Consider the following 8,262-nt stretch of genomic DNA (forward strand, 5'->3'; position numbering starts at 1 on the left):
TCCCTCTCATTCTGGAGGTGGGCTGAGGGTCAGGAGCTGTTTTGCTCAGCCTGTTGAACTAGCTTCATGAGGTAAGCCCCTCTGTACCCTGGCTAGACTTTGATGGCTATTCATTGTCCATCCCTTGATTCCTTCCTCACATCCCTCTGCTACACCGTTGAAGGAAAGTGGATGAGGAGATGTTGCCTTGTCCCCCTGCCCAGCACGATCCCGGGACTCTGACCCATACCCCCACCTATCTGGTCAGGGCCTGGCTATAAGACAATGAAAACACTCCTTGTCTACTACCCTTTGCTGGCGAGTGTAGTTTTGGTTAGGGGGGTGGGGTGCAGAGGAAAGTGCCCAGACCTGACACCTCCCGGAGGACATTTGTTCTTGTGACAGAGCCAAGTCATTGCTATGGATAAGGAGGAAGCCGCATGGTGGTGGTCAGAAGCTCATGGCTCCCACCCATCATCCTGGCTGTTCGGGAGGCTGAGGTTTGATGGTCATGACTCAGAGCCAGGCCGGGCAGGAAAGTCCAGGAGATTCTTATCTCCCATAAACTACCTCCCTCCCCAAACCCACACACAAGCCAGATGTGCTGTGGCTCAAGTGGTAGAGCCACAGCCTTGAAAAAAGAATCTCAGGGATAACACCCAGACCCTGAATCCAAGTCCTAAGACTAACACAATCATAAAATAAATGAACAGAGTACAACTTTTATCTGACTACCAAGAAAGATGGATACAGTTTTCTTCTGTACTTGTAGCCAAAGGTAAGGGGCTCCCCTTGATGTTCCCCTAAACCTCTCCTCTCCTTTATCTGTCCAGGCTTAGGTTGCAGGACAGAATTCGGATCATCCCCTTGGATGTGACCTTAGCTACCCTCCCCCAAACACCTTCCTTGGGGTCAGGATCCTGGATACACTCCCTGCTGGGAGGATGAGGCACTGCAGAGATGAGGGTAGGTATCCCCAACACTCTCTCTCTCTCTCTCTCTCTCTCTCTCTCTCTCTCTCTCTCTCTCTCTCTCTCTCACACACACACACACACACACACACACACACACACACACACACACACACACACACACAAACACAAATACCCCTAAGCCAACTCAGACTAGCCTTTTCCAAAGACACTTTATCTCCTTGGATTAACTGACCTAAGAGAGAATTTTGATCCCCTGTAATTGATTATTTTAACTTGGGCTTGCTAGATGACAGGAGATAAACAGGAGCAAAAAAAAAAAAAAAAACAAACAACCTTTGGTGCCCATCACCTGGTGCTCAGGCTCATGCCTGTCATACTGGCTACTCCAGATGCTGAGATCTGAGGATCACAGTTTGAAGCCAGCTATAAGCTGGACAGCCCGTAAGGAGACTACTCTCCATGGAACCACCAAAAAGCTAGAAGTGGAGCTGTGGCTCAAGTGGTAGAGCACCAGCCTTGAGCAATAAAACTCAGAGAGCAGCTCCCAGATCCTCAGTTCAAGCCCACACAAAGAAATGGCCCCATCTTGTTGCCCACACATTGCCAGGGCCTCAAGCCCCCTCTCATGGGGTGTGATACAACACCTGTCCCTGGGTGGTGTATCAGGGCCTCCAGAGATCTGGTGGTGGAATCCAGGCCTTTCGCTTCATGCACTCTCAACCCACACTGGCTGGAATGCAGAGCCTGACAAGCCGGCAGCCTGCAGAGTGGAGAGGCTCCTGCTCTGCCAAGGTGATCGGAATGGTCTTCTTGGAGGCAGCACTTGAAAAGGGGGTCTTGCTTAACAAGGAGTATCTGACAGGAAGCACAGAGTACAAAGGTGCTGAATATGATGGGCAACACAGCAGAGTATGTTCATTTCTAGCCAGGGCTGCTGTTGAGAGACTCGGTATAGATGTGTGACTTGGTATAGATGTTGGAGACTGTCCTGAGACAGCCTGAGGGGTCATAGAAGAACAGCTATCCAGGGCTGAGATTGTGTCTTAGAGGTAGAGGGCTCACCTAGCATGCAAGAAAGCATGGGTTGGATTCCTAGGTCCTGCATACACAGAAAAAGGTGGAAGTGGCACCATGGCTCAGGTGAAAGAGTGGTCCCCTAGAGACAAAGAAAGTCGGGGACAGCGCTGGGGCCCTGATGTCAGGCCCTAGGGCTGTCACCATAAAACAGTTCTCCCAGGGACCTTTGTGACATTTGGATGGCTATGCCCTGAAGCTCTCAGTAGATCCATCCATGCTTTGTGTCTCCTTTGACAGAGGGGAGCTGGATACTCCTTCTGCCATGGGCACCCCTGGGCCCGGTTATCAGCAACCCTCCCAACGTCTTCCACCGGGACATGGAGCAGCTGGCCCCAGCAAAAAGTATATGCCTATAGGGTAATATTTTGAAGAGTGCATTGGAAATATTCTAAATATAATAATTAAGTTGAGCAATTTCACATTGACAGTAATTAACTAGAATAATTTAATGCTAATTGGACGTTTGTCTTTCTAAATAAACAAAACCTATTTCTCCTTTTACTTTATCAGGGAAATATCTGAGCAAAAAATGGAAATAAACATATGACTCTATAACAACTGGAATGAATTTTTGCCTTTTTATTAGCAAACATTAACTTTACACAGTATTTTATTGTGTTATACACATATGTCCATATAATGTAGCTTGCTAAATTTTATTCCTTTTATTAATTTCATTAGCCTATTTTTATACTTATGTTTTATTATGTCATACCAACATATTGAATATTTGAACATATTTACTGCACAGTATTTCTCTTCATCTCCTCTCTTACTTTTTTCCAAATTAAATCAGCTCTATCTTTTACACCTGGGTTATTCATTTTATTTTCTGGGTTATTCATATTTTCATATGAGAAATCTAGTATTTGTTTTTTACAGTATGGATAATTTCTTTAATATGAATGTTTCCAGTTCTATTTTTTTATTTTGAAAATACTGTACAGAGGGGTTAAATTTACATGGACAAGATAATGAGTATATTTCTTATCAAGCATTGTACCCTCCTCCTTTGTTTCCCCTTCCCATCCCTTCCCATCCTTCCCCCACCCCCCCACCCAATCCTCCCCGCCCCCCTTTCCCGCACGAAAGTTGTAAAGTTCGTTTTCGACATAACGACTTGTACATCTCATTGTTGCAATGGGTCCCCCTGTATCCCTATTTAAACGATTTGTTTTTCCCCTTCCCCTCCACAAATTATACCGACATCAGATACAGTGAAAGCAGGGGTTATACTGTGGGGGAGGGACATACAAAGCAACAAAGAAATAATCTTATAAATGTGTAAGAAACAATCGCATGAAAGAAAAAAAACATTTGAATACATATCTTAGGGTTCATTTCCCTAACATCACCTTATCTGACCTTTTCTGCTTGACTCAGACATATACTAGATATTGCATGGGACCTATGTTTCTTTGGGCCTGGCTTACTTCACTTAATATAATTTTTTCCAAGACTTTCCATTTCCTAACAAATGGGGCAATGTCATTCTTTCTGATGGATGCATAGAATTTCATTGTGTATATATACCACATTTTCTTGATGCATTCATCTACTGAGGGGCACCTGGGTTAGTTCCATATCTTAGCTATAGTAATTAATGCTGCAATAAATATAATCGTGCTGGTAGCTTTAATGTGGTCTTATTGGTAAACATTTGGGTAAATACCCAAAAGTGGGATTGCTGTGTCATAGGGGAGCTCTATGTGGAGTCTTTTGAGGAACTTCCATACTACTTTCCAAAGTTCTATCTATTTTCTTGAAGATGATATTATTTCATAATTATGTGTGGCTAAATAGTATATCATTGTGTATATGCATATATGTATTACAATTTCTTTCTTCAATGAGTGATTAGGGAAAATGTAGGTTGATTCTGTAGTTACTTATTTTTTTATGTGAGAGAAGGAAGGATGCATATAATGATGCTTGGAATGAGAAACATTCTCTTTAAGCAGGCACTCTCATATTTGAAACATCCTCTCAGCTACTCTTTCATCAGTATTTTAATAGTGAATTGAATTAAAAGAATAAAATTTATCTACTTTTGCAAAGATGTTTTTTTCAGTACCTATAATATTTTTATTATAATGTTATGTTTACTATGTCATGTGAGTATGGGGATGTATGTGAAGATGAAAATCTAGGAATGTTTGTATACGTAGCTGACTCAAAGGAAACAATGTATGTGAGATACAGGATTCAAATAAAAGTTTGAGACCTGTAAGTTGCTAAATTGATGTATATGTCCAGTTTGTGGTGTGTGATTTCAAGATTACATTTTGGTAGATTTCTTACCAAGTAAGTAGATGTTTCAAACCCCAAATCTTAAGGAATAAAATAATCATTGTCTTAGTATTCCAGACATTGTCATAAGTGGAAAAAATGATTGAAAGTATGATGGGTCAATAGTAAGCCTTTAGACACTCTACATTTTCCCCCAAATCTTCAGATGTACTCTTTGGATATTAATTACAAATGTATTTATAAACATTGATATAATATGATCTTATACATAAATATATGTATATATTATAAATATATCATATATAGTTATATTTTAAATGTGTACCATAAATATTGACTTATATTTAAATGTAATTCATCTCATCATTTATACATATATATATATATATATATATATATATATGCATACTTTTTTTTTTGGTCAGTTGTGGGTCTTGAACTCTGGGCTTGAGTGCTGTCCCTGTGCTCTTCAGCTCAAGGCAAGAGCTCTACCACTTGAGACATTTTGCCAGTTACAGTTTTCTGGTGGTTTATTGGAGATAAGAATCTTTGGAATTTCCTGCCTGGGCTGGCATTGAACTGTGACCCTCAGATCTCAGCCTCCTGAGTAGCTAGGATTATAGGCATGAGCCAAGAGCTCCGGGCTATATTTACATCCGAGATTTGTTAGTGGAATAAAGGGTACAGAAACTATTATTCTTATCACAAAATGACTTCACACTTACAGGTATAATTATAAGAAGAAAAACGATAAATATTCACAGTGGCACAAAAATCCCTTAGGTGCCTAACAAGACAGCACGTTTTTCCAGACACTGCATGTGGTGTGAGCTCTTTGCAACCCAAGCGACTGTAGAAGATATTGCACCCTAAACAAAACTGACAATTGCATGAACCCAGTCCTCTATGACAGATTTAGCCAGGCCTATCTTAGAGATTCTTGTTAGGGACATGATGAAAAATTTATAGTTTAATTGTGATTATAGAACTCTTTTATACATGTCACTCAGCCATTAACTATATTTAACATAGTTCCTTTTGCTCTAACTTATATTTTCATGGCTTAGGAAACTGTTTTTTGTTTGTGAAAACTTAGCTGTTCACTATATAGACATGAGTTTTTAATCCTTGAAATTACTGTCTGCATAGTGTTCTATGAGATGAGCTTCTCTTTACCATATCATAGGAATAAACTTACTCTGATTCAAACTTGGACAACAGCTACCTTGTTCTCTCTCCTAGAAAACCATCTGCATAGACTTCTTTACATGTAAACAGACCCTCATTTACTTGCAAAAGTCTGTCAGTGAGTCAAACCTAACTCACCCAAGTGAGGTGAATTCCTCTGTCATGCTTCCTTTACTTTAAAAATGGTAAGAACTGTACAGCAATGTGCATACTTTTTAATGTGAAGTGTGACTCCTATTTTCCATAATGTGAATCAAGCAGAGGAATCAATTTAAGATGTGAAAGAACCTTACAAAGAGTCTTGGACCTTGAAAATTGCCCTGGGTATGAATTTTTGGAGAAATATCCCTTCTAAGACAAAGGACTCAGTTTTTTTTTTTATATTGTGCTGGTACTGGGGTTTGAACTCCTGGCCTTGAGCTCTATCTGGGCTTTAATTCTCAATGTTTGCTCTACACCACCTGAGCCACACCTTCACTTCTTCCTTTTACCACAAGTGCAGAAAAGAATCTCTTAGGTTTATCTACTTAAAATAGCTTGGAGTTGCAATTGTCAAATTTGAACCTACTGAGTATCTAGGTGTAAGCCACTGGTGCTGTGCTAGAACTCACTTCTTAAGAATAAATAATCACAAAAAGAGGTGCAATAAATATTTGTTCAATTATGTATGTGTTGACTGATAAGCCAAATCACTTGCTACTGGAAAAGAAAAAGAGAGAAGATAGAGATTAATATGGAGGAGAGAGACACAAAGAAAGAAGGGATGGGAGGGTAAATGAGTGGAGGGGAGTGAAAGGGAGGATATGAGAGGAGAGGGTAGCTGGGTAGAATTGTCTACTGCTCACTAAGGTATTGTTGGACAATCAATGCCGTTGCATTTATGTAGCCAAAGCTTTATATTTTTGGTAGTAAGTTGATATATAAAATACCAATTTACAGGTAGTAACCTGTTAGTGTGCTTCCTCCTGCACCAAGGAAGCCACAGTTAGGTTACTGTTACAGATAAGGCAAGAGTAAGCAGTTTAAGTTATTCTGAGAAACAATAATTGACATACTAAGAATGTTCCCTTGTATGGTGAAGTCAAGCATCACTCTTTTCCCTGCTACAGTCTTCCTCTCAACAAGAATAGCAAAACCAGAAGAGGAAGGAGATATCTGAGTAATGATCATCTCTCTGTTTAACCTCATCCCTTGGCCTCTCAAACAATAAAGCCAATGGAGACTTAACCTGAACTAATGGGGAAAATGGGGGGAAAAGTTCAGTCTAACTTATTGTGAAACTTTTAAAATAATTGGGGCTGTATTTCAAATACTGAAATAAAACTTTTTAAATTATTAATAAAAAGTTACTCGAAACTTATTGAAAATTTAAGACTACAGGGCTCACTACATAGTGGAATCTGCATAGGTAAAACTGACTCGTGCTCCTATCATCAGAAATTGAAGATTGTCCCTAAACATAGACTGCTGAAGTGATAAGCGATGGAAATTCATGATGGATAGCATAATGCTGAGAGCATGGAAATTATTTCCTTTCCATCTTCAGTGTGTAGAGAAGAAAAAAGCTCTATAGGATGGTCCTGAAGGTGCAATTCTAAATTTAGGACAGAAGGTGAATAGTAAAATAGACCTATCTCAGCCATTCAGAGATTAGAAATGTGGAGAAATATATTCATTTATGTGGTCAAACATGGAAGAGAGGATGTGGCAAGCCCATAGCCAAATGCCAAAGGTAGAGATATTTAACAAAACACCATAAATTTGAAACAAGTCTTAAAAGGGGAGCTAGGCTTAGAGGAAATAGGGCAGAAGGATGGAGAGGGAAATGGTGGACTAATACAGTCATAACACTCAATGTACATATGTGAGAATATAAGTAGGAAACTTGAAGGGATAGGTGGGGTTGGGGTAAGGGAAGGAAGAAAAAAGGAAAATTTGACAATGATCCAGATGCACTGAACATTGAAATGCACGTACACTCTATTCAACACTGACATGATGAAGCAAAACCCCTTTGCACAACTTGCTAAAGATAATTTTTTTTGAAGTTTTAATATTAAAAGACCAGAAGCATAAACCTTTAGAGATAAATAAGAGGATAGTATTGACATATTGTTGAGGCTTGTGTTCCCAAAATTGAAACAATTCCCAAAATTGAATATATTTAAAACATTAAAACTTTGAACGAACCTTAACACTTGCTGCAGTGTTCATTATGACAGGTGCCTTGTATAGAATAATTGAATTCCTCCTCCTACACATTTCTTGAACAACAAATATCTGGAATTATTTTGTTTTTGACATGTCAATCTTGACTTTATTCTTAAATGTGTGCTTATGTAAGAAATATATGGTTGTAAAATTTCATGACAATTCTTTTGAACTTCCTTTTTGTTGAATCGTCTAGTTTAATAAAATCCAATTGCACTTTTGATATAAAAATATTTTGTGCTCAATTCAGAATCACATACACTAACATTGGAACGATACAGAGAAGATTAGCATGGCACCTGTGCAAGGACGACATGCAAATTCGTGGAGCGTTCCATATTTTTACAACAACAGATGCTGGAGGGGATGTGGCCACAAGGGAACCATACAGCATTCTTGGTGGGAGTGTAAACTTGTTCAACCACTTTGTAAAGCATTATGGAGGTTCCTCAAACGATTCCACATAAAGCTCCCCTTTGACCCAGCAACCCCACTTTTGGGGATTTACTAAATGATCACAAAAAGACCATACTAAAACTACCAGCTCAACTATGTTTATTGCAGCATTATTTACCATAGCTAAGATATGGAACCAACCCAGCTATCCCCACTACATGAATGG

The 8,262-nt window shown here is 39.3% G+C and overlaps 1 non-coding gene across 1 annotated transcript; it reads left to right on the forward strand.

Moving 5' to 3' along the window:
* The first annotated feature begins 7,877 nt into the window (after positions 1–7,877).
* LOC138808742 (U6 spliceosomal RNA) lies at positions 7,878–7,984 on the forward strand. Its single transcript, XR_011366613.1, has one exon. It is a non-coding gene; the product is annotated as a U6 spliceosomal RNA (small nuclear RNA).
* Positions 7,985–8,262: the final 278 nt, after the last annotated feature.

This window comes from Dipodomys merriami, unplaced genomic scaffold, assembly GCF_024711535.1.
Source record: "Dipodomys merriami isolate MVZ:Mamm:240054 unplaced genomic scaffold, mDipMer1.0.p SCAF_472, whole genome shotgun sequence".
Taxonomy (NCBI): domain Eukaryota; kingdom Metazoa; phylum Chordata; class Mammalia; order Rodentia; family Heteromyidae; genus Dipodomys; species Dipodomys merriami.